Genomic DNA, 27,569 nt, shown 5'->3' with positions numbered 1-27,569 from the left:
AATTAGACAAATGATTAATTAACTGTAATTAGACAAATGATTAATTAACGACAAATGATTAATTAACTGTAATTAGGAAAAGGCTAATGATTATTGGAATGACAAATGATTAATTAACTGTAATTAGGAGAAGGTTAATGATTCTTAATTATACTCTGTAACTGAAAAGAATGCGATTATTTCATAATGCTTTGTAACCAGGAAAAGAAGGCTACTGATTCTATGTACAACAATTAATGAACATTTTTCTGTAATACTACATACTTGGTACAGAAATGTTCAATAACTGGGCTATGAATGCCACAAACTACTAATTAAGTCTGTAATTGTCAATATTATGTGACTTGATGTCCTTCACCTCATAAGCTGACTACCCTGAATTACTGCAATGTCCATTTGTCCTGTTTATCCCAGTGATCATGGAGCACTATATTTGGTTTTGCACTAATTCTACGTTGGTGTGCCTTGTAAGAGTGTGGTGTTGACACGACATGCTGTCCACCACCATGAGCGATGAAGACATTATTATGGTCCCACTGTTTGGTGTACCTAATGTACTGCCAAAATGAAAACATGGAACATTACTACGACAGTTCAGTGTCTTGGCTACACTGATAAATTCTGATGGGAAAAGAACTTCAAGTTGTGTCACTTGGTGTTGTACTTCTGTGGAAAGATATGGACTTTCAGAGCAGCTGTGTGCAATCTAAAGTGCTACAACCATGATGCAATCCTTCCCTTTCCTATCCTGATTCTTGTCACATAAAGAAAAAAATTTTTTGGGAACATCATTTATGTTCATAGGTTATACATTTTTTCGATTCCTGAACTCCAGTGCGAGTACACTTATGGCACTGGTCGACATGATGTTTGCCATTATGTTTATTTGTTGTGAAAATGCTAAAGACATTTTTCACTGCATGTGCACTTTGGACATGATTTTCTTGCCATTAAGTTTATTCATTGCGAAAATGCTAAAGACATTTTTTTTTTTTATTTGTTCTGAAGTACAGTATATGTGCACTTTTGTCTTTTATATTGTATATACATTTTTTTATTTTCTGAACTACAGTGCATGTGCACTTCTGTTAGGTGTCAATATGTTTTCTACTGAACTTCAGTGCCTGTGCACTTTTCTCATTTTTCAAGATGATTTGTACTCATTCTGTATATTCAATACTTCAGTGTGTATGATTTTTTTTCAGTGCGTGTGCACTCTGTTATCTGTCAAATAATTTGTATATACATTTTTCTGATTTGCTACTATGTTTTGTACTCACATTTTGTCTTTGTCTGATATATTTTGTACTTAGTGTGTGCACAACATTTAAATATTCTGTAAGTTGTAGAATTTTGTTAATTAAAGAAAAATTTTGCCGCGCTTGGCAAGTCCAAATGACTCACCATCGCTGCCAAATTTTTGCCCCCCCAGTGGAGGGTTATGAAACACGTATGTAACATAGCAGCGATGGCGAGGCATTGTAGCATCTGTGACCAGAGAGTTTGCGCTTGACCGCGCGAGTGTTGCGAGCGGTTCTCAGTCGGTCAGTTCAGTCGTTGCGAGTCTGTCAGTAGTCGTTGCGAGTCTGTAGCTCTGTCTAGTTGAGTGCAGTACTCTAGTAGTAGTCGTGCACTGAAGTATGCTAATAGTCGTCATGCAGAGCGGTCGGTCAGTAGTAGCAGCCCAGTGCAGTTGTGTGATGTAGGCGGTCGGCAACACTGGTCAAGATGGTGAATAAGGTATACTATTAATTAATATAATCATTAGATAATGAAAAAATTTATTTATTGTAATCATTCTCCAACAAGTCCCCCAATAATAATTTTTTATTTCAAAAGCATTTTCTCAAAAATTTAATTTTTTATTGAACTCAAGATTTCGTTGCACTTCCCATTTCATTCCACTTCTTTTGAAGAAAAATTCCACTAAAATCACAAAAAAAAGAGAATATTATTATTTGCAATGCAGTTCCTCCAAGCGCTGCGCAACAACAAGAGCAGAAATGTGACATCCATTTATTCTGAGGTAAGACTTTAATTCTGATTGTTTTACACAGGGCCAAAGACCGATATTTCGGTTTAATTAAATTTTCTTATCACTGAATGGACTTTATTTTTTCATGAGGAATTTATATTTGAGTCAGATTGCGAATTTCACATTTTTGTTGCCATTGTCAGTACATTTCATTGTGGGCAGGTTACGCTTAGCGCAGTGTCTATTAGCATTCATAATTAAATATTGTCATGTTTCTTTCTTTCAAATTTTTGTGGGGAGGTTACACTCGGCTCCCATTTGTATTAAGTATTGTCTTTTTCCTTTTAAATTTCGGTGGGGAGGTTACAAGGTCCTTTGCTGTCTCTGACAGAATTACAATGTCATCGGCGAACCTCAAGGTTCCTTTTCAGTAGTTGCAGGGGCAACAGTCTGGATGATTGACTGATCTGGCCTTATAACACTAATCAAAACGGCCTTGCTATGCTGGTACTGCAAACGGCTGAAAGAAACTACAGCCGTAATTTTTCCCGAGGGCATGCAGATTCTGCAGGCATCGATTATCAAGCTCGTCACACCTTCAGCGCTGACGTCCTTATCAGTCTGTTCAAAAGCACTGTTGATACAAGCTCGCCGTTCTGGTAGGTTTGTTTGGTCCAAATGGCTCTAAGCACTATGGGACTTAACTGCTGAGATCATCAGTCGCCTATAACTTAGAACTACTTAAACCTAACTAACCTAGGGACATCACACACATCCATGCCCGAGGCAGGATTCGAACCTGCGACCGTTGCGGTCGCGCGGTTCCAGACTGTAGCGCCTAGAACCGCTCGGCCACCCTGGCCGGCTAGGTTCGTTTGGGGAGGAAGGGGAAACATTGAATCTTTCGCACATCCCCGTACAAAAATATTGCATGAGTCTAGATCGAGAGAGCGTGCATGCCATGACACGAATTGCTGATCATCACTCCTGCCACGAGGGGTCCATCGGTTTCTCAACTTCCTGTTTAAGAATTCACGAACATCGTGGTGGAAGTGAGCTACAGCACCATGCTGCTGGCGGATGAATACCACATTGTCGATCTACAGTTGAGGTATGTGCCAGTTTTCCAACACATCCAGGTTCACCTGTCCTGTAACAGTCTTTTCGCAGAAGGGAAAACGGACTGTAACTTTCAACTGTGAGACGGCACAGAACACATTAACTTTTGGTGAATTGCGAATGTGCTGCACGATAGCGTGGGGATTCTCTGTCCCCCAGATTCGCATATTGTCCCTGTTCATTGTGCCATTCACAAAAAGATGTTGCTTCGGCAGTGAAGACAAGGTTCTCACAAAACCCATCCTCTTCGATAGCTTATTGCAACGGTGCAGCTGCGTGGCTACATTGAAGAGTTTTTGGCGACCAGAACACAGCATGTTGTTCTCAATGGAGAGACGTCTAAAGACGTTAAATTAACCTCTGGCGTGCCACAGGGGAGTGTTATGGGACTATTGCTTTTCACAATATATATAAATGACCTAGTAGATAGTGTCGGATGTTGCATGCGGCTTTTCGCGGATGATGCTGTAGTACACAGAGAAGTTGCACCTTTAGAAAATTGCAGCGAAATGCGGGAAGATCTGCAGCGGATAGGCTGACCCTTGATATAGACAAATGTAATGTATTGCGAATACATAGAAACAAGGATCCTTTATTGTATGATTATATGATAGCAGAACAAACACTGGTAGCAGTTATTCTCCAAAATATCTGGGAACGATTTGAAGTGAAATGATGATATAAAATCAATGGTTGGTAAGGCGGGTGCCAGGTTGAGATTCATTGGGAAAGTCCTTGGAAAATGTAGTCCATCAGCAGAGGAGGTGTCCTACAAAACACTCGTTCGACCTATACTTGAGTATTGCTCGTCAGTGTGCGATCCGTACCAGGTCGGGTTGACAGAGGAGATAGAGAAATCCAAAGAAGAGCGGCGAGTTTCGTCACAGGGTTATTTGGAAAGCGTGGTAGCGTTAAGGAAATGTTAGGCAAACTCAAGTGGCAGACTCTGCAAGAGAGGCGCTCTGCATCGCGGTGTAGCTTGCTGTCCAGGTTACGAGAGGGTGCGTTTCTGGATGAGGTATCGAATATATTGCTTCCCCCTACTTATACCTCCCGAGGAGATCACGAATGTAAAATTTGAGAGATTCGAGCGCGCACGGAGGCTTTCCGGCAGTCGTTCTTCCCGCGAACCATACGCGACTGGAACAGGAAAGGGAGGTAATGACAGTGGCACGTAAAGTGCCCTCTGCCACGCACCGTTGGATTGCATGCGGAGTATAAATGTAAATGTGCTGAAGTTTCAAAGCGTCTGACTTTGTCAATGGGAATCAGGACGTGTAGCAATTGCAAGCGGTAAGGCGTTTCTTCTGCTCTTCCAAACGGCTGGTTGCGCTGTGTTCAGCACTCTACTTGCGCTATTCGTCAACTTCTGCGACAATCGTGTGAAACTTGCAAACACGCGGTCAATCGTTTCTCCACTCACTGCAGGCCGGCCTGTTGACTTCCCCTGCAGAGGCATCCTAAGCTTTAAACTTCGCATACCGTCGCAGAATGCAGTTGGCAGTTGGAACATCTTTGTTCTGAAGTCTCATTACACAGTTACAGCAGATCGGTGGGGATGCCTTTCGAGCGCAATATACACTTTCTTGGCGCCTGTCGCCCTCTTGCCTAATTGCTAACTGCTGCGCTCTCATGGCAGAAATCTGAACAACACAAACCTTTTTGAATTTTTCTTTCACTGCCGAGCTTCCTGACAAGATGACAATTACACTACTGGCCATTAAAATTGCTACACCAAGAAGAAATGCAGATGATAAACGAGTATTCATTGGACAAATATATTATACTAGAACTGACATGTGATTACATTTTCACGCAATTTGGGTGCATAGATCCTCAGAAATCAGTACCCAGAACAACCACCTCTGGCCGTAATAACGGCCTTGATACGTCTGAGCATTGAGTCAAACAGAGCTTGGATGGCGTGTACAAGTACAGCTGCCCATGCAGCTTCAACACGATACCACAGTTCCTCAAGAGTAGTGACTGGCGTATTGTGACGAGCTAGTTGCTCGGCCACCATTGATCAGACGTTTTCAGTTGGTGAGAGATCTGGAGAATGTGCTGGCCAGGGCAGCAGTCGAACATTTTCTGTATCTAGAAAGGTCCGTACGGACCTGCAACATGCTGTTCTGCAGTATCCTGCTGAAATGTAGGGTTTCGCAGGGATCAAATGAAGGGTAGAGCCACGGGCCGTAACACATCTGAAATGTAACGTCCACTGTTCAGAGTGCCGCCAATGCGAACAAGACGCGACCGAGACGGGTACCTTGTGGCACCCCATACCATCACGCCGGATGATACGCCAGTATGGCGATGACGAATACATGCTTCCAATGTGCGTTCACCGCGATGTCGGCAAACACGTATCCGACCAGCATGATGCTGTAAATAGAACCTGGATTCATCCGAAAAAATGACGTTTTGGCATTCGTGCACCCAGGTTCGTCGTTGAGTACACCGTCGCAGGCGTTCCTGTCTGTGATGCAGCGTCAAGGGTAACCGCAACCACGGTCTCCGAGCTGATAGTCCATGCTGCTGCAAACGTCGTCGAACTGTTCGTGCAGATGGTTGTTGTCTGGCGAACGTCCCCATCTGTTGACTCAGGGATCGAGACGTGGCTGCACGATCCGTTACAGCCATGCGGATAAGATGCCTGTCATCTCGACTGCTGGTGATACGAGGCCGTTGGGATCCAGCACGGCGTTCCGTATTACCCTCCTGAACCCACCGATTCCATATTCTGCTAACAGTCATTGGATCTCGACCAACGCGAGCAGCAATGTCGCGATACGATAAACCGCAATCGCAATTCGCTACAATCCGACCTTTATCAAAGTCGGAAACGTGATGGTACGCATTTCTCCTTACACGAGGCTTCACAACAACGTTTCACCAGGCAACGCCGGTCAACTGCTGTTTGTGTATGAGAAATCGGTTGGAAACCTTCCCCATGTCAGCATGTTGTAGGTGTCGCCACGGGCGCCAACCTTATGTGAATGCTCTGAAGAGCTAATCATTTGCATATCACAGCATCTTCTTACAGTCGGTTAAATTTCGCATCTGTAGCGCGTCATCTTCGTGGTGTAGCAATTTTAATGATCAGTAGTGTACTTTAGTACAGAGAATTTATGAAATCGTTCAATTATTTATAAGAACTTTGTACTGTAGTTTAGAACAAGTTCATTCACAAAAATGTGATGAAGGTGATGGGCAAACACCTATTAGGCGCACTACAAATGTCGTGGTGTGGACATGTTGGGAATTTGAGTGTGTGTGTGTGTTTGAGGTTTAAGGGCGCTAAACAGCGGGGTCATCAGCGCCCATTGGGAATTTGAGTCTCACGGGGAGCGCGCAAGGGATAAGTCCCTGCAGGCGCACTATCCTCTGTGCCCTCGGTGGCTCAGATGGAACAGCGTGTTCGGTCAGAGGGTTTAAGTGCCCTGTCATAAAAAAAAAATTGAGTGAACGGATCAACGAACACCCTGAACGAGTGTCATCGGACATCCGCCACGAACAAACTCAACGAACAATATAGAACAAAATGAAATCAACAACAACAAAAAAAGATGGATAGAGCGTCTGCCATTTAAGCAGGAGATCCTGAGTTCGAGTCCCGGGGGGGCACACATTTTCATCATGTCCCCAATGGTGTATATCAACACCTGTTTGCAGCTAGGGTGTCGATTTAAGTATCATTTCATTCACAGTAAAGTCTACGCAGGATACGGCGACCGATGCGCAGTGACCAAAGCAGTGGACGAGTTCATTCGTTTGTTCTTAAGGGCAGGTCTACAGTGTCTGCCACCTTTCAGCTGGTCGGTGATGACAAAATCGAGGCACACGGCCTGCTATTTTACAGAAATTATTAGGTAAAAAACTTTCATTTTTGCTTTTCTTATAGCTTTATGTGTCAGCTTCATGATGATGTGCCCGTCATTTCGTTAATGGTCATAATTATATTTTCATAGAAGTAAGACACTGCCCGAAATTCGGAAAAGTTTGCAGTGATAAATAGGGCTCGCTATGATTTTGCGTTTGGTTATTGTTACATAATATGTTGCTGCGTATGGAAATCAGCTAATATACTGAATTTTTCTGTAGAATTTGATGGAGGTATCTATCTGTCTCTCTCCCCCCCCCCCCCCCCCACCGCCCACCGTTGGTGGGGAGGCTTGCGTGCCTCAGCGATACAGATGGCCGTCCCGTAGGTGCAACCACAACGGAGGGGTATCTGCTGAGAGGCCAGACAAATGTGTGGTTCCTGAAGAGGGGCAGCAGCCTTTTCAGTAGTTGCAAGGGCAACAGTCTGGATGATCGACGGATCTGGCCTTGTAACACTAACCAAAACGGCCTTGCTGTGCTGGTACTACGAACGGCTGAAAGCAAGGGGAAACTACGGCCGTAATTTTTCCCGAGGGCATGCAGCTTTACTGTATGGTTAACTGATGATGGCGTCCTCTTAGGTAAAATATTCCTGAGGTAAAATAGTCCCCCATTCGGATCTCCGGGCGGGGACTACTCAAGAGGATGTCGTTATCAGGAGAAAGAAAACTGGCGTTCTACGGATCGGAGCGTGGAATGTCAGATCCCTTAATCGAGCAGGTAGATTAGAAAATTTAAAAAGGGAAATGGATAGGTTAAAGTTAGATATAGTGGGAATTAGTGAAGTTCGGTGGCAGGAGGAACAAGACTTTTGGTCAGGTGACTACAGGGTTATAAACACAAAATCAAATAGGGGTAATGCAGGAGCAGGTTTAATAAAGAATAGGAAAATAGGAATGCAGGTAAGCTACTACAAACAGCATAGTGAACGCATTATTGTGGCCAAGATAGACACGAAGCCCACGCCTACTACAGTAGTACAAGTTTATATGCCAACTAGCTCTGCAGGTGATGAAGAAATTGAAGAAATGTATGATGAGATAAAAGAAATTATTCAGATAGTGAAGGGAGACGAAAATTCAATAGTCATGGGTGACTGGAATTCGACCGTAGGAAAAGGAAGAGAAGGAAACATAGTAGGTGAATATGGATTGGGGCTAAGAAATGAAAGAGGAAGCCGCCTGGTAGAGTTTTGCACAGAGCATAACTTAATCATAGCTAACACTTGGTTCAAGAATCATGAAAGAAAGTTGTATACATGGAAGAGTCCTGGAGATACTGGAAGGTATCAGATAGATTATATAATGGTCAGACAGAGATTTAGGAACCAGGTTTTAAATTGTAAGACATTTCCAGGGGCAGATGTGGACTCTGACCACAATCTATTGGTTATGAAGTGTAGATTAAAACTGAAGAAACTGCAAAAAGGTGGGAGTTTAAGGAGATGGGACCTGGATAAACTGAAAGAACCACAGGTTGTACAGAGTTTCAGGGAGAGCATAAGAGAACAATTGACAGGAATGGGGGAAAGAAGTGCAGTAGAAGAAGAATGGGTAGCTCTGAGGGATGAAGTAGTGAAGGCAGCAGAGGATCAAGCAGGTAAAAAGACGAGGGCTAGTAGAAATCCTTCAATAAGAATATAGTAATTCCAATCCCAAAGAAAGCAGGTGTTGACAGATGTGAAAACTACCGAACTATCAGTTTAATAAGTCACGGATGCAAAATACTAACACGAATTATTTACAGACGAATGGAAAAACTGGTAGAAGCGGACCTCGGGGAAGATCAGTTTGGATTCCGTAGAAATATTGCAACACGTGAGGCAATACTCACTCTACGAGTTATCTTAGAAGTAAGATTAAGGAAAGGCAAACCTACGTTTCTAGCATTTGTAGACTTAGAGAAAGCTTTTGACAATGTTGACTGGAATACTCTCTTTCAAATTCTGAAGGTGGCAGGGGTAAAATACAGGGAGCGGAAGGCTATTTACAATTTCTACCGAAACCAGATGGCAGTTATAAGAGTCGAGGGGCATGAAAGAGAAGCAATGGTTGGGAAGGGAGTGAGACAGGGTTGTAGCCTCTCCCCGATGTTATTCAATCTGTATATTGAGCAAGCAGTAAAGGAAACAAAAGAAAAATTCGGAGTAGGTATTAAAATCCATGGAGAAGAAATAAAATCTTTGAGGTTCGCCGATGACATTGTAATTCTGTCAGAGACAGCAAAGGACTTGGAAGACCAGTTGAACGGAATGGACAGTGTCTTGAAAGGAGGGTATAAGATGAACATCAGCAAAAGCAACACGAGGATAACGGAATGTAGTCGAAATAAGTCGGGTGATGCTGAGGGAATTAGATTAGGAAATGAGACACTTAAAGTAGTAAAGGAGTTTTGCTATTTGGGGAGCAAAATAACTGATGATGGTCGAAGTAGAGAGGATATAAAATGTAGGCTGGCAATGGCAAGGAAAGCGTTTCTGAAGAAGAGAAATTTGTTAACATCGAGTATAGATTTAAGTGTCAGCAAGTCGTTTCTGAGAGTATTTGTATGGAGTGTAGCCATGTATGGAAGTGAAACATGGACGATAAATAGTTTGGACAAGAAGAGAATAGAAGCTTTCGAAATGTGGTGCTACAGAAGAATGTTGAAGATTAGATGGGTAGATCTAATAACTAATGAGGAGGTATTGAATAGAACTGGGGAGGAGTTTGTGGCACAACTTGACAAGAAGAAGGGACCGGTTGGTAGGACATGTTCTGAGGCATCAAGGGATCACAAATTTAGCATTGGAGGGCAGCGTGGAGGGTAAAAATCGTAGAGGGAGACCAAGAGATGAATACACTAAGCAGATTCAGAAGGATGTAGGTTGGAGTAAGTACTGGGAGATGAAGAAGATTGCACAGGATAGAGCAACATGGAGAGCTGCATCAAACTATTTTCAGGACTGTAGACCACAACAACATGTTACATACGAGGGTAATCCCAAAAGTAAGGTCTACTTTTTTAAAAGTACAGATCTCTGTTTGTGTGGCAGTTGGTCACACTGTTATGAAGAGTGCTTCACGCGCTGTGCGTAAAAAGGCGTACGCCGCGCTGAGGCGCTGAGTCTTGGCTTGGCAGCCTTTGAGAATGGGACTCCCGTTGGATGTTACCGCCAAGTGAGAATTGCACGCAGTTATTCGGTTCTTGAACGCAAAGGGCACTGCGCCTATTGAAACGCATCGCCAACTGACGGAAGAGTATGGCGGGTCGTGCATGGAAGACAAAAATATTCGTAAATGGTGTAGAGAGGTTGCAGCCGGTCGGACCGAAATTCACGACGAACGAAGGAGCGGGAGACCGTCAGTTTCTGAGGAGACAGTGTTGAAGGTTGAGCAAAGCATGCGTGAAGATCGGCGGATCACCCTGGATGATCTCTGGACGTTGGTTCCTGAGGTTTCCCGAAGAACCGCTCACAGAATTTGAACGGAAACATTGAACTACCGGAAGGTGTGCGCAAGATGGGTGCCACGCATGCTGACTGAGGACCACATGCGCCAACGAATTGACGCTTCCCGCGCATTTCTTCTCCGCCTTGCAGCCGAGCAGGACAACTTTCTGGACTCAATTGTCACGTGTGACAAAACATGAGCATATCACTTTACACCTGAGACCGAGCTACAATCACGCCAGTGGTGGCATCCTTCTTCGCGAAAGCCGAGGAAATTCAAACAAACACAGTATGCCGATTAAGCCATGACAACAGTTTTTTGGGATCGGAAAGGGGTACTGTTGGTCGACTTTATGCCCACTGGGACCACAATTAACGCTGACATGTACTGTGAGACTCTGAAAAAACTCAAACGGGCAATTCAGAACCGGAGAAGAGGAATGTTGAGCAACATCGTACACATTCTCCGTGACAACGCTCGCCCACACATCGCTCGACAAACCGTTGCTCTCCTGCAACAGTTTCAGTGGAACATAATCACCCACACCCACCCTATAGTCTCGACTTGGCGCCCATTTTCCTAGGTTAAAAGAACGTTTGGCCGGAAAGCGACTCAGCTCCGACGACGAGGTGAAAGAAAAGGTTCTTAACTTTCTGAACAGCACGGCGGCGAGCTGGTATGACATGGACATACAAAAACTGCCACAGCGTCTACAAAAATGCATCGACAGAAATGGTGATCATGTCGAAAAATACCTAATTGTTCAAGCTGTAAACTGATGTAAACCATTGTAGAAATAAACAGGTCTATGTACTTATAAAAAAAATAGGAGACCTCACTTTTGGGATTACCCTCGTAGATAAATGTATTACCGAACTTTCATTTCTCTACATTACTTCTTTTTTTGGTGTTGCGATTTTTTTCCGTCAACTTATGTTTCTGTGCGGCTGAGCAAGGTAACTCAGTGAGCTGCTCTATGAAGTAGTTTGAACATACCTCTGGCAGGTCTGCTACCTATACTGGAAACTAGCTACTAGTGAATGCGCAGGGGACAGGTTTCCTGTTACCATACAGCTGCTGTTCTCATCATCGGCCAGTGACCCGTCGCTGATTCGTGCAATCTTTTTGTTCTGCGTAATATCATTATAGCTAAAATGAGGGTGGCTCACCTATTGACACAGGGGAAAAGTTGCACTTGCCTCGACAGAAAAAAGTTGGACGTTGTGTAAGGTGTAGGCCCTATATACTGAAACACTGACACTCTACATCTACACCAATACTCCGCAAGCCACCTAACGGTGTGTGGCGGAGGGTGCTTATGGTACCACTAGCTGATCCCTCCTTCACTGTTCCACTCGTGGAACAGTGGGGAAAAATGATTGCTTCTGTATTAGCTCTAATTTCTCGAATTTTCTCGTAGTGGTCATTTAGTAAGATGTCCGCCCCCGGTAGCTGAGTGGTCAGCGCAACAGAAGTCAATCCTAAGGGCCCACGTTCGATTCCCGGCTGAGTCAGAGATTTTCTCCTCTCAGGGACTGGGTGTTGTGTTGTCCTAATCATCATCATTTCATCCCCATCGACGCGCAAGTGGCGTCAAATCGAAAGACTTGCACCCTGCCAACGGTCTACCCGACGGGAGGCCCTAGTCACACGACATTTACACTTCGTAAGATGTATGTGAGAAGAAGAAGAGAAATTTGTTAACATCGAGTATAGATTTAAATGTCAGGAAGTCGTTACTGAAAGTATTTGTATGGACTGAAGCCATGTATGGAAGTGAAACGTGGACGATAAATAGTTTGGACAAGAAGAGAATAGAAGCTTTAGAAATGTGGTGCTACAGAAGAATGCTGAAGATTAGATGGGTAGATCACATAACTAATGAGGAGGTATTGAATAGAATTGGGGAGAAGAGGAGCTTGTGGCACAATTTGACTAGAAGAAGGGATCGGTTGGTAGGAAATGTTCTGAGACATCGAGGGATCACCAATTTAGTATTGGAGGGCAGCGTGGAGAGTAAAAATCGTAGAGGGAGACCAAGAGATGAATACACTAAGCAGATTCAGAAGTATGTAGGATGCAGTAGGTACTGGGAGATGAAGAAGCTTGCACAGGATAGAGTAGCGTGGAGAGCTGCACCAAACCAGTCTCAGGACTGAAGACCACAACAACAACAAAATGTGGGAGGAAGTAACGTGTTGTCCGACTCTTCCCAGAAAGTGCACACTGGAAATTTCAATAGCAAACCCGTCCGTGATGCACACTGCCTCTCTTGTAGTGTCTGCTACAGAAGTTTCTCGAACATCTCCGTAACGCTCTCGCGCCGACTAAACGATCCCGTGACGAAACGCGTCGCTCTTCGTTGGCTCTTCTCTACCTCTTCTAGGACTCTTACCCGGTAAGAATTCCATGTCGATGAACGACACTCAATAACTGATTGAACAAGCGACGCTTCTTTTCGTGGGCGAGTTCGTACATTTCCTTAAGATTCTTCCTATGGATCTCTGTTTTGCTTCTGCTTCACTTATTATTTGTTTTATGACTGACCAGTCCACTTAAGTTCGCTCTGGATAGTTACTCCTATATATTTTGTGGTACATACCTTTTCCAGCAATTTCTCATTAATAGTGTACGAGGGGCGTTTGAAAAGTGCGTGCAAAGTCCAAGAGATGACACTACCGGCGTGTATCGAGGTCATATTCAGTTAGTAGCATCTTTGGAAAGAGCGCACACCAGGTTTCAGCCATATTGGTCTATTTTTTTGTGCTTGGAATTCGTGTGAATCAAGGAAGTAGAGTGATTGTCAAAAACTTGAAGAAAAAGAATTTCGTGTGGTGATTAAACATTACTTTATGAAGGGCAAAACGCTTCAGGAGACTAAAGAGAAGTTGATAAACATCACGGCGACTCTGCACCTTCGGTTAGAGCAGTTTATAAGTGGTATCAAAATTTTCGGAGTGGCCATATGGGCACAAGTGGTGCTGAACGTTCTGGAGGCCCTGTGGAGGTTATGACTCCAGATATCATTGATAAAATCGATGATATGGTGATGGATGACTGAAGAGGTAAGGTGCGTGAGATTGCTAGTGCTGTGGGCATCTCGAATGAACGGGTACGTAATATTTTGCATAAAGATTTGGACATGAGAACGCAAGTTGGGTTCCGCGATTGCTCACGCTTGACCAAAAACGTAATCGTGTGAAGTGTTGCAAGGATGGTTTGCGGCTGTTCAGGAAGAATCCACAGGGCTTTAAGCGTCGTTTCGTCACTGTGGATGAAACATGGATACATTACTATACTCCTGTGACCAAACAACAATCTAAACAATGGATTACCAAGGGAGAATCTGCACCAAAAAAGTGAAGACTATTCCTTCAGCCGGAAAGGTAATGGCGACTGTCTTTTGGGATTCGCAAGGGATAATCCTCATCGACTTTCCGAAAAACGGTGAAACTATTATAAGTGAATATTATTCATCGTTACTGGAGCATTTTAAAACAGAGCTGCAAGAAAAACGCCTGCGATTGGACCGCAAAAATGTCCTTTTCCATCACGATAATGCACCAGTACACATCTCAGCAGTTGTGGTCGCAAAATTAATGGAAACAGGATTCCAACTCGTTTCACATCCCCTCTATTCTCCAGACTTGGCTCTCTCGGGCTACTATTTGTTCCTCAATTTGAAGAAATGGCTGGCGGGACGAAGATTTTGTTCAAACGAAGAGGTGATTGCAGCAACTAATAACTATTTTGCGGACTTGGACAATTCCTATTATTCGGAAGGATTTAACAAATTAGAACAGCGTTGGACGAAGTGTGTAAGTCTAAAAGGAGACTATGTCAAAAAATGAAAAAGGTTTACCCCAAACACGAAAGTAGTTTTTATTTTTGCACGGACTTTTCAAACGCCCCTCGTAGTCGTACAGTAAGGGATTTATTATCCAATGCGTACTCAATATGTTACATTTATTTACGTTCATGGTCAACTGTTAGAGCCTGCACTATACATTAATACTTTGCACGTCATACTTAACGAGCTCACGACGATTTGTTCCGTTAAGAGCGACATATTGAGTTATGTGTGTAAAGAAATCTCGTATCCAGTAGCAGATCTGGTCCGATAGTAAGCTCGCACTTTTTCCACTAAATGGCAGTGCGAGACGGTGTAAAATGCCTTCCTGAAGTCAAGGAACATGGTATCGACCTCAGCGCCGATGCGTATAGCGCTATGAATCTCATGGAGGAACAGAGCGAGCTGTATTTCACAAGATCTCTGTTTGCGAAATCCATGTTGCTTTTTATTTGAACACGTGTATCAAACGATTATGCGTGCGCGCATCCTAAGCGCAATAGTGATACAACAACATATGCTTTTGATCAGAAAGGGCATAATCGTAAGGACCGCTGATACATAAGGGACAGCACACCTTTGTGTGATCAATGCGTACTGTATCATACAGTGCCTGGCTTGTGGAATCGAACCACTTACCACCTTTCGTATCATGAATTAAAACAAAACAAGGTGTCATGAATAAAATATGAACGTATTATAAAAAATGTAGTGCATGTAACAATCTCATCATACGTGATACCTTCCTTAATTTCAATACAATTGTTCAAATGTGTGTGACCAAAACCTGAACGCCTCCTGACGGCGCATAACTGTTTTGATATGCTGTTTTGTAATGTAGCCCTACGCAACGATATATTACCAGCATTTTATATCATAATTTTACCTATGATTATTATGTTTATGTGATCCGGACACACTGTGACCTAAATGGTACTGAAACAGAGGATGACAGACTAAAGGCCGAAATACTAAATGTCTTTTTCTAAAGCTGTTTCACAGAGGAAGACTGCAATGTAGTTCCTTCTCTAGATTGTCGCACAGATGACAGAATGGTAGATATTGAAATAGATGACAGAGGGATAGAAAAACAATTAAAATCGTTCAAAAGAGGAAAGGCCGCTGGACCTGATGGGATACCAGTTTCATTTTACACAGAGTACGCGAAGGAACTTGCCCCTTCTTGCAGTGGTGTACCGTAGGTCTCTAGAAGAGCGCAGCGTTCCAAAAGATTCGAAAAGGGCACAGGTCATCCCCGTTTTCAAGAAGGGACGTCGAACAGATGCGCAGAACTATAGACCTATACCTCTAACGTCGATCAGCTGTAGAATTTGGAACACGTATTATGTTCGAGTATATTGATTTTTCTGGAGACTAGAAATCTACTCTGTAGGAATCAGCATGGGTTTCGAAAAAGACGATCGTGTGAAACCCAGCTCGCGCTATTCGTCCACGAGACTCAGAGGGCCATAGACGAGGGTTCCCAGGTAGATGCCATGTTCCTTGACTTCCGCAAGGCGTTCGATACAGTTCCCCACAGTCGTTTAATGAACAAAGTAAGAGCATATGGACTATCAGACCAATTGTGTGATTGGATTGAGGACTTCCTAGATAACAGAACGCAGCATGTCATTCTCAATGGAGAGAAGTCTTCCGAAGTAAGAGTGATTTCAGGTGGGCCGCAGGGGAGTGTCGTAGGACCGTTGCTATTCACAATATACATACATGACCTTGTGGATAACATCGGATGTTCACTGAGGCTTTTTGCGGATGATGCTGTAGTGTATCGAGAGGTTGTAACAATGGAAAATTGTACTGAAATGCAGTAGGATCTGCAACGAATTGACGCATGGTGCGGGGAATGGCAATTGAATCTCAATGTAGACAAGTGTAATGTGCTGTGAATACATAGAAAGAAAGATCCTTTATCATTTAGCTACAATATAGCAGGTCAAAAACTGGAAGCAGTTAATTCCATAAATTATCTGGGAGTAGGCATTAGGAGTGATTTAAAATGGAATGACCATATAAAATTAATCGTCAGTAAAGCAGATGCCAGACTGAGATTCATTGGAAGAATCCTAAGGAAATGCAAGCCGCAAACAAAGGAAGTAGGTTACAGTACGCTTGTTCGCCCAATGCTTGAATACTGCTCACCGGTGTGGGACCCGTACCAGATAGGGTTGATAGAAGAGATAGAGAAGATCCAACGGAGAGCAGCGCGCTCCGTTACAGGATCATTTAGTAATCGCGAAAGCGTTACGGAGATGATAGATCAACTCCAGTGGAAGACTGTGCAGGAGAGACGCTCAGTAGCTCGGTACCGGCTTTTGTTGAAGTTTCGAGAACATACCTTCACCGAGGAGTCGAGCAGTATATTGCTTCCTCCTACGTATATCTCGCGAAGAGACCATGAGGGTAAAATCAGAGAGATTAGAGCCCACACAGAGGCATACCGACAATCTTTCTTTCCACGAACAATACGAGACTGGAATAGAAGGGAGAACCGATTGAGGTACTCAAGGTACCCTCCGCCACACACCGTCAGGTGACTCGGGGAGTATGGATGTAGATGTAGAGATCAACGCAGATATAATGTCTGGCTTTGAATGCGGCTTTCGCGTCATGAATGATGATGCGCAGTAAAGTGTTGTGTTATATTTACTTAATGCTTCACTTGGGTTTGATACCAAAGGTTACACTCATAATTTAGTATAGACAGTACGTGGCTAATGTGCAATAAGGATCTGGCATCAACTCCTTGTATGCAAGGTGGTACTGCTTGGTACTATGCCCTCCTACAAAAATACGGTGTTGTATACAGGAGGGCGCGCTATGTCATCGCCTCCTAGCTTTCTATGTTCCATTTGGGCGCTAACTTATTTTGGAAAAAAACTGTTAATATTTCCTGTAATGTAAAATTGATATTTTCATTTGGATGTCACGTTATGTTGTAAAACAAGATCGTCAACATTTTATGTGATGGTAAATTTGATATTTCTTTACTTTTAAGATCTTATCAATAAAAACACAACGGGTGGGGCAACACCGTAGAAAATTAATTGGCAGCCACGGGCGCATGCACATATGTATGTTGGCGACACCTACAAAGGCGTCCTACTGCCTGCTGAAGGTAACATTTGTCAGTTTGATGGCGTCTATCAGCAGCAACGGACGCATGGGCTAAGATCAGTCTGGATCCTTGTTGTCCACTTATACTATACTGTGCGTATTGGCACTATATTGTATGAATAAGTACGGTTAATAGCAAGGTATATCTGTAAGCACGTGAGTACCTACAATATCGACATACATACAGTTTTAGGGGTGTAGTTTGAAAATGGATGTGTCGGCCCGAAACAGGTTACCACTGCAGCTGAAGCTCAATTTTCTGAGCACTGAACACTTGTGGACCTATCGTCACGCGCCAGCATGGCTCGAATAAGCCAAGTCTGAATTGTTTCGGTTTATGATACTAAGATCTGCATTACCAATTTTTGCAGTAATGAAACATAACCCTCTCAAAAATTAATCCATGGTTCAGCAGAAAATAAAATTCAAATATCTCGGAGAATGGATTAGTTGCAATGCTGGGGAAAGCAAAGCAATGAAATCCAGAAAAAATAAACTTGAATTGGCCTTCCAACTAACAAAAAATACATACAACAAAAAATCCCTTCCATGTGTTGTTGTGGTCTTCAGTCCTGAGACTGGTTCGATGCAGCTCCTGAATCTGTTTAGTGTATTCATCTCTTGGTCTCCCTCTACGATTTTTACCCTCCACGCTGCCCTCCAATACTAAATTTCATGGGGGTCCAAAATTACACATTACAAGACAGTGATTAAGCCAGAAGCACTGTATGCAGCAGAAGCACTTAACATGAATTTCAAAGGCCAAATGGAGAAACTTGAGCTAAAGGAAAGAAAATTTTTAAGAAAAATCATTGGGCCAAAATTTCAAGACAATAAGATTATATACATCAAAAATGAAACTCTCTACAAGAAAATTGAAAAACTTTCAGATTCTATGCGAAAAAGGAAATTAAATTTTTATGGTCATCTTCTCAGAATGAATTCCAACAGATTAACTAAACAAATCTTTGACTTCTTCCGTAACCGCAAAACGAAACCCAACTGGTTTAAAGAAACTGAGAAAGACCCAGTAGAATTAAAGATTTCAGAAAATTCACTTACTGTTCGAACAGCTAAATGAATTACTAAAGATGAAAACATAAGATTCCGAGACAAATCCACACAAAAATCCAAATCTTTCATCTCGGAAGAAGAGAGGAGAAGAAGATCAGAAAGAATGAATAAATACTGGGCCCTAAGAAAAGAACAACGCACAAAGAAATGATTCATCCAGCGTACCCCAAAGAGGGTAAAATGAAAGAAGAAGAAGAAGAAAATAAAATTAATTTTACTGTCGCCTTTCTACAGCACGTGAACGATGTTAAGAATTTCTATCATGTAAACTCACAAAGACTGCAATAATTCACATTTACCTGAACAGCGACAACTTTTGATGAGCGTTTGCGTCCAGGAACGTATTCAGTGTCATTGTCGTTTTCCCAAGTCATCCTCACATTTGTACAAATCGTCCTTGAAAAGCATTTACTTGGCACGAACACCGCACACGTTACTACTACTGTCAATTACGTTTTCGCCTCTTATTATTGCTTAAACGCACACACCCTGACAAAAGTCTCACTAGTGACAATCTGAAATTAGAGAGAGAACTGCTATTTCTGGGTTAATCGTGGGACTGTCAACTAATATCAATAAAGCACATTACGTGCAATGTTTTACATGCAATAACTGCATCTCATCGACTATGCCTTACCATTATTTACAGGAAATGTATTTGCAATTGCGAGTATGAACTACCATCGGCTGTATACTGGAATGACGAAAGTGCAAATTTGTGTCCGACTGGGAATCGAACTCAGATCTCCCTCTTGTCACCAGCTGTCGCCTTAACAACTGCGGCTATCCGTTCACGAATCATTGCTACATCCGAACTTCCATATGTCGTCGTCTGTGTGTCACAACCTGCACTTGTGCATGACGTACATTCCCCTCCAGGAAGGGCATATTTATTGAGAGTCGAAGGCCTGGTACTGACGAATAAATACGAAACAGCACCGTAAGCCCGCCAGCGTCCTTGTCACAGTGGTGACACCGATTTCCGTCAGATAACCAGGCTTTAAACAGTAAGACATTTACAGGGGCAGATGTGAACTCTGACCACAATCTATTGGTTATGAACTGTGGATTAAAACTGAAGAAACTGCGAAAAGGTGGGAATTTAAGGAGATTGGATCTGGATAAACTGAAAGAACTTGAGGTTGTAAAGAATCTCCGAGAGAGCATTAGGGAACGAATGACAGGAACGGGGAAAAGAAATGCAGTAGAAGAAGAATGGGTAGCTATGAGAGATGAAATAGTAAAGGCAGCAGAGGTTCAAGTAGGTAAAAAGACTAGGGCTAGTAGAAATCCTTGTATAACAGAAGTGATATTGAACTTAAATGATGAAAGGAGAAAATATAAAAATGCAGAAAATGAAGTCACAAAAATGAGATCGACAGGAAGTGCAAAATGGCATATATCACTAGGGGTAAGATAGATACTACGTAAAGGGACCTTTGGAGAAAAGAGAACCACTTGCATGAATATCAAGAGCTCAGACGGAAAACCAGTTCTAAGCAAAGAAGGGAAAGCAGAAAGGTCGAAGCAGTATATAGTGGATCTATACAAGGGCGATGTAGTTCAGGGCGATATTATGGAAATGGAAGAGGACGTAGATGAAGATGAAATTTGAGATATGATGCTGCGTAAAGAATTTGACAGAGCACTGAAAGACCTAAGTCGAAACAAGGCCCCAGCAGTAGACAACATTCCATTAGAACTACTGGTAACTTTGGGAGAGCCAGCCCTGAAAAAACTCTACCATCTGGTGAGCAAGATGTATGAGACAGGTGAAATACCCTCAGACTTCAAGAAGAATATAATAATTTCAATCTCAAAGAAAGCAGGAGTTGACAGGTGCGAAAATTACCAAACTATCAGTTTAATAAGTCACGGCTGCAAAATACTAACACCAATTCTTTAAAGACGAATAGAAAAACTGGTAGAAGCCGACCTGGGGCAGGATGAGTTTGGACCCTACGACTTATCTTAGAAGAAATATTAAGGAAAGGCAAACCTACGTTTCTAGCATTTGCAGACTTACAAAAGGCTTTTGACAATGTTGATTGAAATACTCTCTTTCAAATTCTGAAGGCGGCAGGGGTCAAATCCAGGGAACGAAAGACTATTTAGAATTTGTACAGAAACCAGATGACAGTTTAAGGAGGGCATGAAAGGGAAGCAGTGATTAGGATTGTAGCCTACCCCCGATGTTATTCAATCTGTATATTGAGCAAGCAGTAAAGGAAACAAAACAAAAATTTGGAGTAGTAATTAAAACCCATGGAGAAGAAATAAAAACTTTGCAGTTTGCCGATGACACTGTAGTTCTGTCAGCAAACGACCTGTAAGAGGAGTTGAAAGGAATGGTCATTGTCTTGAAAGGAGGATATGAGATGAACATCAACAAAAACAAAACGAGGATAATGGGATGTAGTCGAATTAAATCAGGTGAAGCTGAGGGAATTAAATAAGAAAATGAGACACTTAAAGTAGTAGATGAGTTTTGCTATTTGGGGAGTAAAATAACTGATGGTGGTCTAAGTAGAGAGGATATGAAATGTAGACTGGTAATGGCAAGGAAAGCGTTTCTGAAGAAGAGAAATTATTATAACATCGAGTATAAATTTAAGTGTCAGAAAGTCATTTCTGAAAGTATTTGTATGGAGTGTATGAAAGTGAAACATCGACAGTAACTAGTTTAGACAAGAACAGAATAGAAGCTTTCAACATGTGGTGCAACAGAAGAATGCTGAAGATTAGATGGGTAGATCATATAACTAATGAAGAGGTACTAAAAAGAATTGGGGAGAAGAGGAGTTTGTGGTACAACTTGTCTAGAAGAAGGGATAAGTTGGTATTACAAGTTCTGAGGCATCAAGTGATCAACAATTTAGTATTGGAGGGCAGCGTGGAGGGTAAAAACCATAGAGGGAGACCAAGAGATGAATACACTAAGCCGATTCAGAAGGACGTAGGTTGCAGTAGTTACTTGGAAATGAAGAATCTTGCACAACATAGAGTAGCATGGAGGGATGCATCAAACCAGTCTCTGGACTGAAGACGACAACGACAACAACAACAACAACAACAACCGAAGTAGAGCCCTGTCGGGCTTGACTAGCACTTGAATGGGTGACCGTCCATGACGACGAGCGCCGTTGGCAAAGAGGGTGAAGTGGGGAGGTGGAGGGGTGTTGACTAAGCAGTAGCGGCTCCGGTCACGGAAACTGCGAAAGGGAGGGCGAGCGATGTTCTCACGATATGCCCTTCCATATCAGCATATAATGACGCCTATTGGCTAAGGATGAAACGGCGATTAGTCGGTACAGCTGGGCATTCCGAGTACTGTTTGGATGCAGTGCACGTCCGAAGGAACATTGCATCGTACTTCTTAATAACAGATTAACTGCTATTTTGTAGTTACCATTATTTACAGCCGAGGTCTTCACATACCCAGACGCTGTTTTTGTTACGTTGTGGCAGACATTGTGTCTAATTACGCAAGAATTTTCAACGTTGGCTGTCCGAACTGTGTGTGAATTAAATTACATACGTTTTTCTATTCCATTGGAAAGAGCATTCACACAGGACCCCAGTGGGATAGCATGAAGGTAGTGACAACCTTTTATGTCTGCATTGCCGACAACTGAGCGCTGCCATTGGTCAGTGGAATGTAGCCATTTTGGTCCCATGTAACACAAGAACGTACTTGGAAGGATTGTTGTAATTAGCGATTATCTCAGACCACACATTATAAGGCCACACTACTGAATTTAGGTCTCTTTTCTATTACAGTGTGTAAATGGTGGATAGCTTCTCTACTGTCACAGAAAACTATTGTGTCAAATGCACCACGAACAACTGATTGAACATCGTCATTAATTTTTACAAACTGCAGTTAGTGGCTAAATTTGTTTCAATAATATACATATATAGCGCTTCGTGGAAACGAAGTACGCATGTAAAAATCTTGCATCGGCCGGGAATCGAACCCGGGCCGCCCGCGTGGCAGGCGAGCATTCTACCACTGAACCACCGATGCATATAACAAATACGGGAATTACAACATATATCTCGAAAGGAAAGAGATTTGTGTAAGAAGTACTGTTTTGCTTGCTATCTGCAATATCCATTCTTGATTAGCATAGGCTGTTATCAATTATGTGACCTTAATCTTCCCTTGTCCCACGTCGTTGAGAACGCGAATACCCACGTATTTGAGCCGCGTCTCAAGCTCGCGACATGTATTCACGTCGGACATACATCAACAATACGTGGATATGTGTGTGTGAATGTGTGAAACAATCAGATTTATTTTATGTTAATATAAGAGCCTAACAAAAAGTGTCAACTTTTCTGTGGTGAAGAAAGTCAGTGTCGTGCACTAAACTGCTATTCGAAGGCAGATCGTGGTAACAGGTTTTTCCGACTTCCACAAAGCGAAAGGCATGCAGAAAGATGCAAAATATGGTTGCTGCGAAATGGAAGGAAAGATACATTTCCACACAAGTGTGCTAGAATATGTGAAATAAATAAATAAATAAATATTTCTAGGATTGTCGATTAACTGAAAGTAACTTTTGTACAGCATTACTTGCCTAGTACAAGTTTGTTTGTAGTGAAACTGGTACAGAGCTGGATTGCAAGTGCAAGGTTGGCCCCATATAATTCTGCCTCCTGCTCTCTGCACTTGATAAAACTGTCTCCTTAATTTGTAATAGAGTTAAGTAAGAGCTTTAAATTCCATATCATATTACATTTCAATGTTTATTTCCATTTATTAACTTTACTGACTGTATCCAGTCACACTTTGCTATGGCTTAGTCTGCTTCAATGGGAATGAAAAAAAAGGAGAAAGCACACATTTCTAACATGTGTGGGATACATCCTACTCTCCTCCTTTCCCCTGTCTCTGTCCATTTCCCAAATCCCCTTTCTTTGTCCATCTCCTACTCATTCCCCCACTCTCTGTCCATCACCTCCTCCCATTCTCTCTCTTTCTTCATCACCTACTGCCCATTTCTCTCCCCCTCTCCCAGTCCATCCCCCTTCTCTCTCTCTCTCTCTCTCTCTCTCTCTCTCTCTCTCTCTCTATCTCTCTCTCTCTGAAACTCCTCCTGCCCCCTAACTCTGTGCATCTTCTCCTCCACCCCGTCTCTCCATCTCCTCATGCTCCCTCTCTCTCCCCTTCTCTCTCCACCTTCTACCTCATCTGTCTGTTCATCTCCCCCCACTTCCCATGTCCGTTGCCACACACCCCTCTGTCCATCTCCTCTTCCCTCCTCTCTCTGACCTTGAGCCTTGCTTATTGTTATTGCCGATTCAGATTCTGTAGTACTATTCTAATCATAAACCTATAAGCGATAAATACAAGTTTCCTGTTTGCTAATAACATTTTAGTATTGTATATGTAATTATATATTAAAAAGTATTTGTCTATATGTGTATGAACATTCATTGTTGTAGTAACGTGCAAAAATTTAAAGTACTTCAGAAAGGCCAATTTTGATATTTTTGACAGCAATGTTTTCCCTTTAGAAATGACATATATTTATATGTATTAAAATATGTATGTATTAGAGAATTAGATATCCATAAACATGCCTGTATTAGAATCAATGTAGTGCCAAAATTTCAAAGCAGTTGGTCAAGAACTTCCAGAGATTAATGATTTTGAAGAAACCAACATTTTACATTTTCATAATGTTTCCCCTTTTATTACATATTTACCAGATGGCGTTCCAGTAGGTATATATAAAATCACATGAGTATATGATTGGAATGTTGTGTCAAAATTTCAAAGTAATCCATGAAGAACTTTAGGAGGTTTGAGATTTTGAAGAAACGAACATCAATGTTTGTACTTACATAGAAACTGTAAAAGTTTCTAATCACACATCTCTGAGAGTTTTTGACTGAATGCTTTCGAATTTTGACACAACGTTGTGCTGGAATGTGTGTGTGTGTGTGTTTTTATATAGGCTTCCTATTTTTAATATATGTAATATATAAATTTTTACAAATGTAATACTAGGGAAACGTTGCTACAAAAAAATCTCAAAAGTTACATACACACTTTCGGAGATTCACAATTTTCAAGCTAAGGAACATTTACATTCTTATTTATATAGATTTTACACTTGATCAATTTCAGATGAATTGCAAGTATGGTGTAAAGAAACTGTATTTCAAAATCTAAGAAATCATTTAACAATTTATGACCACATTATTCTTCCCAAATAAGTTGTTAAAGTCAGTCGTTTGCCATGCCCAACTGTCTGCATTGAGCCTTTTGAAAAACTGTATAATTCTGACAGAGAGGAAAAAATTAAAAATTGTCTGGAACCTACCAGAAGATGTGATAAGGCCACGGCATTACAATAAAATGAAAGCTGTTCCTACTTAAGCACTTTTAAATCATGGTGTTTCAGCAGCAACTAAGTATGCAGTGGAACAGAAGGTACTTTAAAGTTCAGCTGTAAATGAATATTTTATAGACACAGAATAATTTTCCTGGTTTAATCTGGCAGACATCTGCTCTGCTGTATCTATGTAGTCCTAAAGAATCGACTGCACACTGACCAGTGCAGCACCACAAAATGCCATCAAGATGGCGCTGCTAACACCAATGCAGAGAGCAAGCAGCACCACACCTCCAGGAAGTACCTCCTGTCAATGCTGAATTACCCAGCCGCCCATCACTGGTCGGCTCAGTTTGGGCGCAGACTTCAAGAGCATCAGTACTGAGTAATAGCATGATGATACTTAGCCTCAGTTCTTCAACTAGAAATCAATATAAAGGGTTTCGAATGTTGGGCTCCATGAGGTTCCCTTTCTGTGCATCAACCGTGGAATATAAAATTATGAAGAATGTTAGAACCAGTTGCAGAAACATAATTTATTTATCTTGTTGCAAATCGATTTCGACTGATATCAGTCATCATCGGTGCATTTTTCTAACCGATACATGCCGTAAGTAGAAGTACTGTCCTTGGCAGTACTTCTATTTATGGCATGTATTGGTTACAAAAATGCACCGATGATGACTGATATCGGTCGAAATTGATTTGCAACAAGATAAATAAATTATGTTTCCGTGACCGGTTGCTACATTCTTTATAATTGTTATACAGGGTGTTCCAAAAGGTACGGCCAAACTTTCAGGAAACATTCCTCACACACAAAGAAAGAAAATATCTTATGTGGACATGTGTCCGGAAACGCTTACTTTTCATGTTAGAGCTCATTTTATTACTTCTCTTCAAATCACATTAATCATGGAACGGAAACACACAGCGACAGAACGTACCAGCGTGACTTCAAACACTTTGTTACAGGAAATGCTCAAAATGTCCTCCGTTAGCGAGGATACATGCATCCACCCTCTGTGGCATGGAATCCCTGATGCGCTGATGCAGCCCTGGAGAATGGCGTATTGTATCACAGCCGTCCACAATACGAGCACAAAGAGTCTCTACATTTGGTACCGGGGTTGCGTAGACAAGAGCTTTCAAATGCCCCCATAAATGAAAGTCAAGAGGGTTGAGGTCAGGAGAGCGTGGAGGCCATGGAATTGGTCTGCCTCTACCAATCCATCGGTCACCGAATCTGTTGTTGAGAAGCGTACGAACACTTCGACTGAAATGTGCAGGAGCTCCATCGTGCATGAACCACATGATGTGTCGTACTTGTAAAGGCACATGTTCTAGCAGCACAGGTAGAGTATCCCATATGAAATCATGATAACATGCTCCACTGAGCGTAGGTGGAAGAACAAACTAAAATGAGCTCTAACATGGAAATTAAGCATTTCCGGACACATGTCCACATAACATCTTTTCTTTATATGTGTGTGAGGAATGTTTCCTGAAAGTTTGACCGTACCTTTTTGTAACACCCTGTATAAAGGGTGTTTCAAAAAGAATATACATATTACAAAGTATTATTTTGTGCAAACTATCGATCACTGCACCTCGGCTCGGCTACTGGAGTTTATATTAATAGCCGTTAGATGTCAGTTGTCTTCTGTTTTCCTTGGTAACCGTCATATGTTTAAAATGGCTACTCCGCAGCAGAAATCATTTTGTGTTTTCGAGTTTGAAAAGTGCAGTTACATGACTACAGTGCAAAGATGTTTCAGGCTGAGGTACCAAATTAATCCTCCAAATGGGTGGAACATTCACAGATGGTATCGACAGTTTCTAGATACATGATGTGTATGCAAAGGAAATAGTCCTGGCCGCCCTCGTGTTCCTGAAGAAAATGTTGCACGAATTCTGACGTAGTTCTTCAAAATCAACTCATCGTGCCAATTGGGAGTTACAACTGCCTACAACAACAATTTGGTGTGTTTTGAGATGTCAGTTGGTTACGAAGAGGTGCAATTTACAGCTGTTACAAGCTCTGCGTCCAGATGACAAATGCAAACATGTGACATTTTGTAACGAGATTCTTGATGCTATTGACAAAACTTTCGCACAATGCACCGTGTCCAGTGATGAAGCGACTTTCCTTGTTGGTGGTCAGGTAAACAAACACAGTGTTCGATTTTGTGGCCTACAGAACCCACATGCAGCCATGGAATATGTACGACATTCGCCCAAAGTCAATGTGTTTTGTGCAATATCCTGATCATCTGTTTATGGCCCATTCTTCTTTTATGGAAACATGGTTTACAGTCAGCAGTACCTCACTATGTTACAAAACTGGTCGTTTCAGAGGCTGCAGGAAGACAACTTCATTTTTCAACAAGATGGGGCACCCCCTCACAGGAGCCACCAAGTGTGTGAATATCTGAATGAAACTCTACCGAACCATTGGACCGGTCATCAAGAAGCTTGCGACTTAATATGTCTCAGTGCTGGGCTCTACGGTCAATGGGTTTGACACCTTCTCACTTTATCCTGTGGGGTTTTGTTAAAGACAACGTTTAGGCACCACCACTCTCACAGAACCCGGAAGAGTTGAAGAACTGGATCCGTACTGCCTTAACATCAGTGACGAAGGACATGCTTGCCCGAGTATGGGAGAAATTTGAGTGGCGATGTGATATTGCTCGTGTCGATGATGGCGGTCATATTGAACATCTGTAATGTGAACTTGAGAGGTTCATAAATGT

At 42.2% G+C, this 27,569-nt stretch overlaps 1 non-coding gene across 1 annotated transcript; it reads right to left on the bottom strand.

The window, feature by feature from the left end:
* Positions 1 to 22,422: 22,422 nt before the first annotated feature.
* On the bottom strand, positions 22,423 to 22,493 carry Trnag-gcc. The gene has a single exon. It is a non-coding gene; the product is annotated as a tRNA-Gly (tRNA).
* Positions 22,494 to 27,569: the final 5,076 nt, after the last annotated feature.

This window comes from Schistocerca americana, chromosome 10, assembly GCF_021461395.2.
Source record: "Schistocerca americana isolate TAMUIC-IGC-003095 chromosome 10, iqSchAmer2.1, whole genome shotgun sequence".
Classification (NCBI taxonomy): domain Eukaryota; kingdom Metazoa; phylum Arthropoda; class Insecta; order Orthoptera; family Acrididae; genus Schistocerca; species Schistocerca americana.
This window is presented reverse-complemented; position numbering and strand designations above follow the sequence as displayed.